We start from the raw sequence: 11647 nt of genomic DNA, 5'->3' as shown, positions 1-11647 counted from the left end.
TTCATTCAGGTTAGGGACTGTTCTGTCGGTGGCACCCAGAGTCTGGGTATTTCTCGGCTTCCCCTGCGGCAGGTTTTGTTATGAGCAGAACGGGAGGCCTTCCAAAAGCTCAGAGCAGCACCTCACCCAGTGCAGATGTAACATTTAGACTCAGTCTTGCGCCTTGTCCACACAAACATTACCCCAGAGGAAATCAAACCGATTTAGCTAACCTAGGGCAAACTCCTTGGGGACATTCTTCCATCAGTTCTAGCGGTTTGCTGGTGCTTGTGTAAATTTATCAACACAAATTCAACTGATATAAGCCAGCTTTAAATCAATTTAAGTGCATCTGTAACCCACACTCCTCCGGGGTGTGGTGTTCTGTCCCCTCTAATGGCACCAAGACCACTTAGAGATTAAAGAGTCTGCTGCAGCCTTAGCTAAGGGCCATGCGGCTTTTCACTCATGCAGTAGAGGCTCATGCATTAGCTTCAGAAGTCCCAGGTTCGATCCCGCCCGCCGACAACTGGGGTCTGTCGGCGTTACACATCCACACACAAAGTCGCATCTGTTGAAGTGAATGGGTCTGGATTCGTCCCTTTAATGAAACTGGTGCCGGGTGTGTTTGTGTTTGTATGTGTGCTCACCTACACGCACCAGGCCTTAACAATGGAGCAGGAAATACTCTGTCAGGAGCAAGTTTTCTTGTGCCATTCCAGCTGCTCCCCGGTATCAGCCAGGCTGGGGGCGAACCCATTGGACAGTCCATTTGCATCTCTGCTGCCGGGCTCAGAGGCACACCGAAAAAAGCAAGTGATTCAGGTTCAATTCCTGTCTCAGGTGACGATTCAGACCAGTTTCTTGTTTTATCCAAGGCCTTTGGGGAAGGGCCTTTTGTCATTTGCTATTTGGCTGTCCGGCACCAAACGCGGAGGCCTTCGGGCCCATCTACACCATGGAAATTATGAGTTCCGAGGGAGCCTTAGAAGGAAAATTAACTCGCATTTTCTGAAGCCCTTTTGCCCATGTGGCTTGGCTCCCCCCGAGCGCAGCACTCGGCTCCTTTGTTGCTGAGGAGATGTGCTAACATGGGAAATGCATCACGCGGTGGAGAGAGCCGGCCTAAGTCCACAGCTACAGCAGACTCCGAGAGGCAATAGAGGCAGAGAGAGGCGAAGTGATTTGCCCAGCATTCAGCCACTCGAGGGCAGAGCTGGGATTAAAACCAAAGAGCTCCCACCCCCCCCAGCGTCATGCTCCCCGATACGGATGTTGCTTTAGCGCTGCGATAGCATTGAAGACAGAGAGAGAAAAACCTCAGCCCAAGAAGCACAGCTGCCTACCTGTTTGTCTGCTTACTGAGCACCTCCCAATCCCTATCAGATTGCATCGGCTTGGCACCGTGGCGGGAGAGGGGAGAAGGGGTTTTCCCCCATTGTGCAGATGGTGAACCAAGGCACAGGGAAGACTTGCCTAGATTCACGCAGGGAGGCTGAGCTGGGAATTGAACCCACGTCTCGTGAGCCCCCCCCCCCCGGGTACGCTTTCCTGCTTCCATTTGCGCCTATATTTTACCGCCGAGCCTGCTGTCACTCACGTAACCTTGCCTGTTTAGTAATTTGTGGCAATAAAGTGTCACTGTAGGGAAAAAATACAGCATCCCCGTGGCGTATAAATCTCCAGTCCATAAATTGCGCAGTGCCGCCATGCGCCCCTCCCCTCTCTTTTTATGTAAGTGTGACCGTCTAGGAAGAAAAGGAGCCACGCTGGTGTGTGATCTTACAGGAGAGCAGCATCTTGGCCACCTTCGTTAGGGACCCTAACGAGCGCCGAGTGGCTGGCGTGTGCTGTGATTGCAGCCTCGGCAGAAGCTTCCCAGAGCCAGACAGTAATCAAGAGATTCTTACTAACCAAGAAACAAGTTGCTGAGATGCACTAGTGACATTCCAGGCTCCCTCCCCGCCACCCTGTATCACCCTCACTGCACCGGGCTGCAAAACAAACACAATCCAGGGATGGATTAAGAAATCCAGGGTCCCATCGGCACCGTGATGCGGACCTCCCTTCCTCTGCTCCTGCCCCCACTTGGAGAGGCCCTTACCCAACCGGAGAGGCAGAGGGCAGCAGCCTAGGGGCCCCCTTGGGAGACTCTGCCTCCTTGGGAGTAACATGGGTCCCCCCTCTGATCCAGAGAGGCTGGAGGAGAAGCAGGGTGGCTCCCTAGTATGTACCCCAACAATCACAGTTTATCTGCTGCATGTGTGGGACCCAGTGCGCCTTCCTCCTCCGCCACACACTAAATCCTCTACCAGGATGGTGCTGGCAGGGGCTCCCCAGAGAAGTGGGCCTTGGAGCTTGCAACTAATTGACACATCTGGGGCAACTCCCATGTCCAACCTACTGTCGCAGGCTCTGTGCAGACTCAGGCAGACACCCCTCCATTGGTTACATTCAAGACACATTTTCAAGGTTTCTTTGCAACCATTGTGGGCTAGAAACTTTCTTTTAGTGGGAGCAGAGATTCCGGTGTAATCACAGAAGCTGGGTCCGTAGGCAGAGGCCTATGGCTTCAGCTGTCCCTGTCAATAACAGCAGTAAGGGGCAAACCCCGTCCCCCTTCTCCTCCCTTCCCTCTACGAATGCAAAGGGCTCTGCCCAAAGCACAGAGCAGTGCAATGCTGCTACCAGGGGAGGGGGCAAGACTGGGGACCCTGCACGGCATGGGGGGGAGGGGAGGAGGGAGCGGTGCAAACCCTTGCAGAGCCAAACCCAATGAGAGCTCCATGAATGCCACCAGTGCAGAGGGAACGTGCCAGGTCTGATCCATCCACTGCTTCGTGCATCCAGCAGCCGTTCCCCAACCCATGCAGGGGGAGGAACATGCAGCGACTGCACCGACAGCATGTGCTGTCCCCCGTTGCAGGAGCTAGCAATGGGAGAGGAGGATCATGGGGGATAGCATCCAGATGTGGAGTGGGGCCAGAAGAGAGAGCGCTCCCCGCTCGATCGCCATCCCGACTGGAGAGTCCGATCCAAGTCAATGGGAGGGCCTGGCTGTTGGAAAGGAGAGGAAGTGAGTGGGAAGAGAGGGAGTCTGGAACGGACAGCAAGAGAGGCTCTGTTGCATGTAGCCAGAGCATGGTGGCCGTCGAGAAACAGCCTGGCACATTCTTGCTGTGGCCTGGACTGCTCTTTGCCAGACATGGTAGAATGACACTCTCGCTGAAGGATGCTGCTTTCACCAGAAACATGCTGTTTGCACTAGGAGAACCAGCACCGGTCAGGAAGGGCTCTGTCGCACGGCAGGTCTCAGCCTTCTCCAGGGACGTGTGTTACTCCGTGGCTATTGCTCACAGACATTCCCCTATCAATTTTCAAACTACCAATACCAGTAAGACATACAGTCATCTCTTTAGTGTGTATTGGACAAGAGGAATGGTTTGTCTGAAGTGCTGAGACACAGCTACTGCTAGGAAAACCCCATGAGCCATGAAAGCGATCTAGGCTGCGGACTATCCATATGAACACACCAAGCAGTGCATCCTACCTTGCTTGCTTTCTTCTTCTTCTTTATAGCCAGAAGCATTCAGTGTCATTGTGCTGCTATCCTTCTGGCTGCGTGCGCGCTGGCAATTTGTTTCGTGTACACACACACACACACACACACACACACACACACACACACACACACTCTCAGGATAAGAGCCCCAACGAATGCCCATCATGCATAAAGCTAGAGAGTCCCATATCGAAGTTCTGTCCCTGTTCTGGCATCCGCACTGAAATCCCGAACGTTACTTATGAATATAAATACACTTGTGAAATTTCATAGCCCGTCTAAAGCCCATACGTGGTTTTATCAAGAATGCATTCGCTTCCAGTCTCGCCCACTCGTCAATGGAAAACATGGGCAACAGCTAACAACTCCCTGGAGAGGGACAAAACCCAAACAAACGGAGAGCGAAGGATGTTTGGAACGTTCTGCATGAGCATTAAAAACACCATCAGGGAAGAGACGCATCTCCCCAGGGGCTCAGGAATGGTGTGCGACATGGGGAGAAACACACAACTCAGGCATGAAAATTAACATGCCACCAATAGAGATGAAACCCATCAAACAAGCCACCCGAGCTGGTCGCTAACCACGAAACCAGACAAGTGCAAACAACCTCCTATCTTCCCCCCTTCCCATGTGCCATCTGCAAGTGAGAACAGACAGCACCGGCCATTCAAAGCCGCGCAACGTCACACAGCCTGCAAAGCAGAACGGCAGCATATGGACAACAGCCCCAAGTCAAACACGCTCTGGGATGATGCCGTGTGATGTGCTACCGAGGCTGAATGAGGCAAACAGCCATTTGGGGAGCAGCTAGGGGGCAAGGAAAACAACAGAGCATAAGCCACCCCCACCCCCAAACATGAGACAGGACGGGACAGGACAGGACAGGAGAGAGAGAGAGATTCTTCTTTGGCTCCTGCACCCCCATCCCCAGTTCCCTGCAGAAACATGGGCTCAGTGCCCTTACACTAGTCTCTATCACTCGACCCAAGTGAGGACTTCAGCAATTTCCTGCAAAGCAGGCCCGGAACTGAACTAACCCCTTTCAGGCTTCTAGCCTCTCCACCGTCTCTCACTACCCCCCTGAAAAAAAAACCCTCGCACATACAATTGCAGGCACACTGAGGAACCCGACTGAGCTGATTTCCCAGAGTGGCTCCAAGCAGTCGGCTGTTTTACCCTCCCGGCGCTGGTTCTAACCCCCAGGGGTGCAACTAGGATTGGGTGGGAAGGTCTGTATCCAGAACATGCTGCATCCAGCGCAGCGCAGCGTAGTAAAGCATGGGACAAGGCATGGAGATCATCAAGCCATTGAAACCCGTCTGACGGCGGGCTCGAATGAACAACTCCTGCCCCATGGAGATTGCTAGGAAAAGCATTTAAGACCCTGGAGAGAAATTAGATGATAACTTTGTCCACTGGCTCATTTGTCCATTCAAAGGCTGGTGCAAGGAAGTGTGGTCCAGGGGTGAGGGGGCTAGCCTAGGACACCTGGGTTCAATTCTTGGCTCAGCCAGTGCCTTCCTGTGTGACCTTGGACATATCACTTAATTGACCCCATGGCTCAGTTCCCCCCCTGTAAAATGGGGTGAATATCGTACCTCTCTGGAGCGGTTAGAGAGGCTGGAACATATCATGACCGTGAGGCACTCAGATACCATGGTGCTGAGGGCAATGTAAGTACCCAGAAAGAGTGCCTGTTGTGGCTGTGAAGTCCTGAGTGGCCAATGGTGTGTAGCATCGTGACCACTACAAGGTAATTCATAGGTTCCAAGGCCAGAAGGGACCATTGTGATCAGCGAGTCTGACCCCCTGTAGAGCCCAGGCCAGAGACCTGCCCCACACTAATTCCCAGAGCAGATCTTTTAGAAAAACATCCAACCTTGCTTTACCAAATGGTCAGTGATGGAGAATCCTCCACGCCCCTTGGTTAATTGTTCCAGTGGTTAATTACCCTCACTCCTCTGTTCTTCTCCCCCCCGGTAAGTGGGTCATTCAAGTGCTGCTGACCCCTTGGTATTGATGCGGATGCAACATGTAATTCCAGGTTGCTGCTGCCTTCCAGGGGAATGAAGATCCTTTCCAAAATGACCACTCCCTGAGACGACATTTCATTTGCAACTCGCCCTTCAGGGTCTGGCAGCTCCAGGTGGGCTCCAACACAGGCAAACTGAACTACAGTGTGCATAGCAGAGGGGGGAAGACTGTGGGGACTGGTCCTCCTGCCAGCCAGGCATCTTCCCAAAAGAGTGCGGCAGGGCTAATGTGGGGTGCCGTTTATCACAATTCATACAGAAGCTCCTCTCCCGCACACACGCAGATGCAGGAGAGGTGGACGCACCCGTAATTGGGACCAGCCCCGTGCAAAATTCATTCCAGGTAATGAAACAAACGATCCCCAGACAGATGGATTTGCTGCTCCCTCCTTTCCTTGACCTATTGCTGTTTGGCTTGGACAGCTCAACGCGGCCTTATCGGCAGATCGGCTTGCAGCCGCGGCGCTTTGCCAGCCTCCCTTGTTCCAGAGCACTGGGTAATATAATTTTTTTTTTTTTTTTTAATATTTATGGGCCAGATCACATGCCTTATTAAGCCAGACCTAAATCATTCCTCCACCCGCCCCCACCTCCAAGATCCTGTGGAATGTGCCTGCCATTAAACACGCAATTAGCCTGCATTTACAAATCTGCAAAAGGCTCTGGCCAGCCATTCATCGCTCACCAGTGGGGATTTTATTCCTCCCACCAGCTGAGTCCATCTTGTTCACTGTCTAATTAGTCACCGGCAAGCCAATTCCATTGGAACCGGCTGCAGTGCCACGAGCCACCAAAGTACTATGGCCTCCTTCTCAGAGAGCAGGGGACCGGCCCGTGTCTTTGGACAAGTAAATGTCTGAGTCCTGCCAGCTCTAGGACACAGGCCTGGCCTGCTCCGGGCAGCTGCTGCGTGCCCTCAATTTCCCTTGACCGTGGTGAGAGGTCCTGCTGGTGTTGCGGGGGCCCAAGGGGGAAAATGGGGACATCCCTCCCCTTCCTTAGAACCCCCCAGACCAGAACTGTGCAGGGGAGAACATGCTTCTTGAGGGCAGTAAGACCCACGTGGCATCCCCTCTCCCCCAGCCATGTGGCCTTTGGGAGGGAGGAGCCAGCCCGGGAGCAGGTCAAGCCAGGACTATTGGACGCTGCTGATGTCATTCCCGACGTTGCACCCTGAACGTTCCATCCTCTGTGCTGATTGGCTGCTTGCCTCAACCCTCACCTGTGCCCCGCTTCCCACCCAGCCAATTCCCAGCTAGCGTAACCCCATGGAGAGGATTTCAATCACAAAACAAATGCGGAACTGACATGCCATTTGCCCCCATCACACAGTGGTCCCTCTGCTCGTGCGGCAGACCCCTCCCCTCCAGCCTTTGTCTATTTACATTGCAAGCTCTTTGGGGCAGGGACTGTCTCTTGCTTTATGTCTGTCCGGCACCTTGCACAACGTGGCCTGATTCTGCACTGCCATAATCCACGTGAGAAATAACGGATAAAGCCCCCAACACCTGGCGGGACTGGAGCTTTCAGACCCTGCTCTTGCAAGCTGCTGGGCAGCGCCAACGCCAGGAGTTGGTCGAATGCGGCCTGTTGACATCAACAGAAGCTGACAATACTCAGCACCCTTTGTGGGAGGTGCTCTGCTCCTGGCAGGATCGGACCCCAGTCTCTCTGGTTGGTATACGTGTTCTGCATGCATCCCGCTTCTCCCGCTAAATGAGCATCCGGCCAACAGGCTAGGAAAATACCAGCCCAGCAGGGGTTAACAGAAAGGCCCAGATGGAACGTGTCCATTGCTGATGTGGGCCCTGGCAATGATACCACCTTGGAGGGGATCACTCCACAACCAGGGCTGGCTCGGTGCTTTGACGCTGTATGACCCCACCAGGAAAGGGATAGGATCAAAACAGATCAGGATGCTCTGGCACAAGGGCATCCCAGACGGAGAGCCAGAAGCACCACCGCTCAGAATCACCACTAACCCAGGCCCCTCTTTCCCTGCTGCCTGGCTCGGACGATTCTAAAAGCAACGTGACAGAGCCGGATTCGTACTCCTCCACTGCTTAACACCAGCGAGCGCCAGGGGACATATCATTCAGCAAAGCCAAGGAGAGAAACAAGCAGCATTTAACCATTAGCATGTGTGTAAGGAGACCCTTAATAAACTCTTTTCCCTCGTTCCTGTCTGCCTTGCTCCGGGCCACTAATCCAATTGAGCAGAGCTCAGCGCTTGTAACAAAGCTGTGACACATTTGTCAGGTCCCTGACTAGACCCATGGCTAATTTTACAACACTAATTTATCTTAGCATATTATATCGCTTTAATTTCGTCCCCCCGGATCCCATTACCACCGCTGTACCTTGTAGCCAATGTGTACCGGTAATTGCTATTATTAGCAACGTACTCCACTGGAGATGCCCTGCAAATAAAGGGAGCAACAAGCAATCCAGCCATCAGGCCAGCATGCACTGAATCAGAAAGGGAAGCAGGCCAGCCCGCCAGGAAAACGAGGCGGCAGAAAGAGGAGGAAAAGGTGGCACCTGGACATGGACAAATGGGATGAAATAAAGGTCAAACTCTACTTTTGGTGACACTGGTGTAAATCCGGAGCGACTCCACTGGCAGCAAGGGAGCCAGGCTGGTGTAAATCCAGAATGACGCCGCTGGCAGCAACAGAGCCACACTGGTGTAAATCCGGAGTGACTCCACCGGCAGCAAGGGAGCCATGCTAATGTAAACGTGGAGCCACTCTAATGCTCTGCATTTACACCCCGGCTTTCCCAGTTGCAATCGACTCCCCTGTGTTATGCAAACAATGGTGATTCCAATTTGAAAGTCATCCTGCCCTGCAATCTAGGGACAGATACATATTTTTTAAACGCAGCAGCCCAGAACTTTTAATGACCTCACTGCTTCTGATGGGGTTCCAAATTCAGGTCAAGGAGTTCTCCCTGCGTTAGTCAGAACAGTCCCAAGATACCTCTGGGGCCACTTCATTTTACCGCTGTCTAGCCTGTGACGACATGTCCCTGTGTCACTACACAACATCTGCACATGGTGACACGACAGCTCAGTCTTGGATCGCAAAGCTGAGAGGAGACAATTTTATCTAGGGAGAGAAGGGCCAACCGCTCCCCACAACAGACTGTGCCAAGGAAGCAGAAGGCAATTGCTTATGTGCTGGACACCGGCCAGAGCAGTAGGTGGAACCCACCTACCAAGGCTAGCGGTGATATTCAGCCAGCAAAAGCCATCAGGAGTTGGGCTTTTCATCAAAGATGGTGCAGCGTCCCTTGCACTGGTTCGGGACTGACTGAGAGACCTGCTTGTTTGGAATCACCAGAACCACTCTGCTTTCCTGGAGAGTTTCCCAAAGAAATGCTGACCCTGCTCAGCTCAAGAACAAACGTTGACGCTGCTTATCCAAGAATCGAGCCCAAGTCCTGCTGGCAGGAAACCTTCCCACAGAACCCCCTTCCATGAGCACTCAGAGATCTGCACTTTCATGTGTCGCCCAGCTGAAGCTCGATGTCTCTTCCCAAGAATCTAAATAACTAAACAAATGGCAAAAGCATGGTCTAAAAGCTCCAAATAAATAACGAGGCAGCACCTGCCTCCTTGGCAGTCAGCATAGGGAGGAGAGGCCTGGAGGTGGGGGGCACGGCAGGCTAGATTCCGAGCTCCTGGATGCGCCGTCTGGCAGTGATGCTCAAAGCGAAACAAATGGGTCTGTGACTAAACAACCTCTTACCTTTCCACCGGTCTGAATTCCCAAGGGTGTCCCCGATTTCTCATCAAATTCCTCGGGATTCCTCCACACGCTGCACTTGACCCTGGCGGGGTAGAACTGGGATTTCCTTTAAAACGGAAAGAGAAAACTACTGTCAGAGATTGGCACTGCTACTTTGTCACCACCATTTTTCTGGGTGGGATTTCCCACGCTCACTCCTCTAGGTGGGGACCCACTTCTGGCTGAGACTCGGTAGCTGGTGGCCAGAACAGCGTGCATGGCTCATCGAGGTAAAAAAATAATTCTCATAGGGTTGTTCCTGCCCCACCCCGAAACGTGTGTTAATTTCGTTAGTTCAACGTAGACGGACTGGGGTGGGGGAGGTGTCCCTTTGCCCCAGCGTTGTCTTCGATCTGATTTAAAGAAATAATATGAACCAGTTTGGAAAAGAGAAGACTGAGAGGGGACATGATAGCAGTTTTCAGGTATCTAAAAGGGTGTCACATGGAGGAGGGAGAAAACTTGTTCATCTTAGCCCCTAAGGATAGAACAAGAAGCAATGGGCTTAAACTGCAGCAAGGGAGGTTTAGGTTGGACATTAGGAAAAAGTTCCTAACTGTCAGGGTGGTTAAACACTGGAATAAACTGCCTAGGGAGGTTGTGGAACCAGGGGCAGGTGCCCATGTGCACGAGGAGCACCTAAGATTGTCAACTGAGTCAGGGTTGGGTCTTTGCTCCTTGTTGGTACAGGCTTGGGCCAAACCCAAATCAGGGCCTTAAGTCATTAGGGGAATAAATGAGGAGCATAAAGTATAGCCCCAAACTTACTATTGGCATTTAACGGATTAGCCACATAAGACAGTTTGGGTGAATATTCAGGCTCATTAGCTTTCCTTGGTGCTTTTTTTAATGCTTTGCATTAGGGGATATTCTGCGCATAGCACATTTAGATGCTTTGCAATAGGCCAGCGGCTTTCAACCTTTTTTCATTTGCGGACCCCAAAAATATTTTGACTGGAGGCGCGGACCCCTTTGGAAATCATAGACATAGTCCGCGTTGAAAACCACCACAATAGGCATCTCTACCTCATTTTATAACCCAGTTACAACGAGTACATCTCACGCCACTGGTGCTGCAAAGGGACTTTCCCAGGAGCAGCAGCAACTTTAGGAAACGTTCGTGTCCCATCTGCATTTAGGGGGTCACCCCAAAGCCCTGGGAAATCGACAGAAGACTTTCTGTTGACTTCAACAGGCCATGGCAAGGGTTAAAAAAACCCGACCCCAAAGGCCTGTAAACGATAAATAAATAAGTGAAACCTCATTGGGCATCTGTGCGGCTGATTGAGAAACTCTCATTTGCAAAGCTCTGGGAAATAATTAAAAAGTTTTCCCGGAGCCTAAGGAGGGAAGCAGCCCGTTTGTCACGCCAGCAGCGCGTGGCGCGCTGCAATTTATCACGCCTGTCAGGTGTCAGGCGCTGAAATATTTAACTCCGCCAGCCCCGAGCCGAGCCTGCGCCGCGCCCCATCACTCACAGCAGACTCTGCCGGACATATGGGAGCCAGCGATCGAGGGAGCTGGCAATGACGGACGGAGATGACAGAGGGCTCCCCCGCCCTTCGCCGGCTGAGAGGCCGACAGGACTGTTTTACAGCTCTGAATTGCAGATGAAGTAAACAGACAAGGCCAGGTTGGAACTGAATCACAGCGCCAATTCGTCACCACCTGTCGGAGAGCAGTCGAGGCTGCCCAGGGCGATGGCGGGAGGGAAATGGGAGAGAGATCCTGGATGGATGGGGAAATTCTTAGTTGATTCCTCAGATCCATCCACAAAGATGCAGCTCCCAAGGGGTAAGCAAGGAGCACACGACCCAGGACGCTAAGGGGGAGCTTTATCCAGGACCCTGCCCAAGACAGACCCCTAGGGAGACACCCGGAGCCAGAAGAAGATAGATATCAAGGTGTCAAGTTAGAGCAGTGTGATCCAGGGGACAGGGCATGGGCCTGGGAGTCAAGGCAGTTGGGATCCTAGTCCTGGCTCTGCCACTCAGTGACCTTGGCCTCAGTTTCTCCTCCTGCCCTCTGTTTCTCTTGTCTGGTTAGACTGTAAGGTCCCCAGGGCAAGGGCTGCCTCTCCCTAGGTGTGTATGTTGCACCCAGCACAATGTGTCTTAGATCTGAGCTGGGGCATCTACCTGTCACTGTACTACAAAGAATTAACACTAACCAGGTACGACCCGGCTAAAGCCCAGGGACACAGCAAGACGACAGGATAAGCCCCAGGGAAGTTTCCGTGAGCCAGAGGAGGGACAGATGCCTCCGCTGTAACCTGGACC

Source organism: Terrapene carolina, unplaced genomic scaffold (genome assembly GCF_002925995.2).
Source record: "Terrapene carolina triunguis isolate 2854851 unplaced genomic scaffold, T_m_triunguis-2.0 Scaffold998, whole genome shotgun sequence".
Classification (NCBI taxonomy): domain Eukaryota; kingdom Metazoa; phylum Chordata; order Testudines; family Emydidae; genus Terrapene; species Terrapene triunguis.
Note: the sequence above shows the minus strand (reverse complement) of the source record.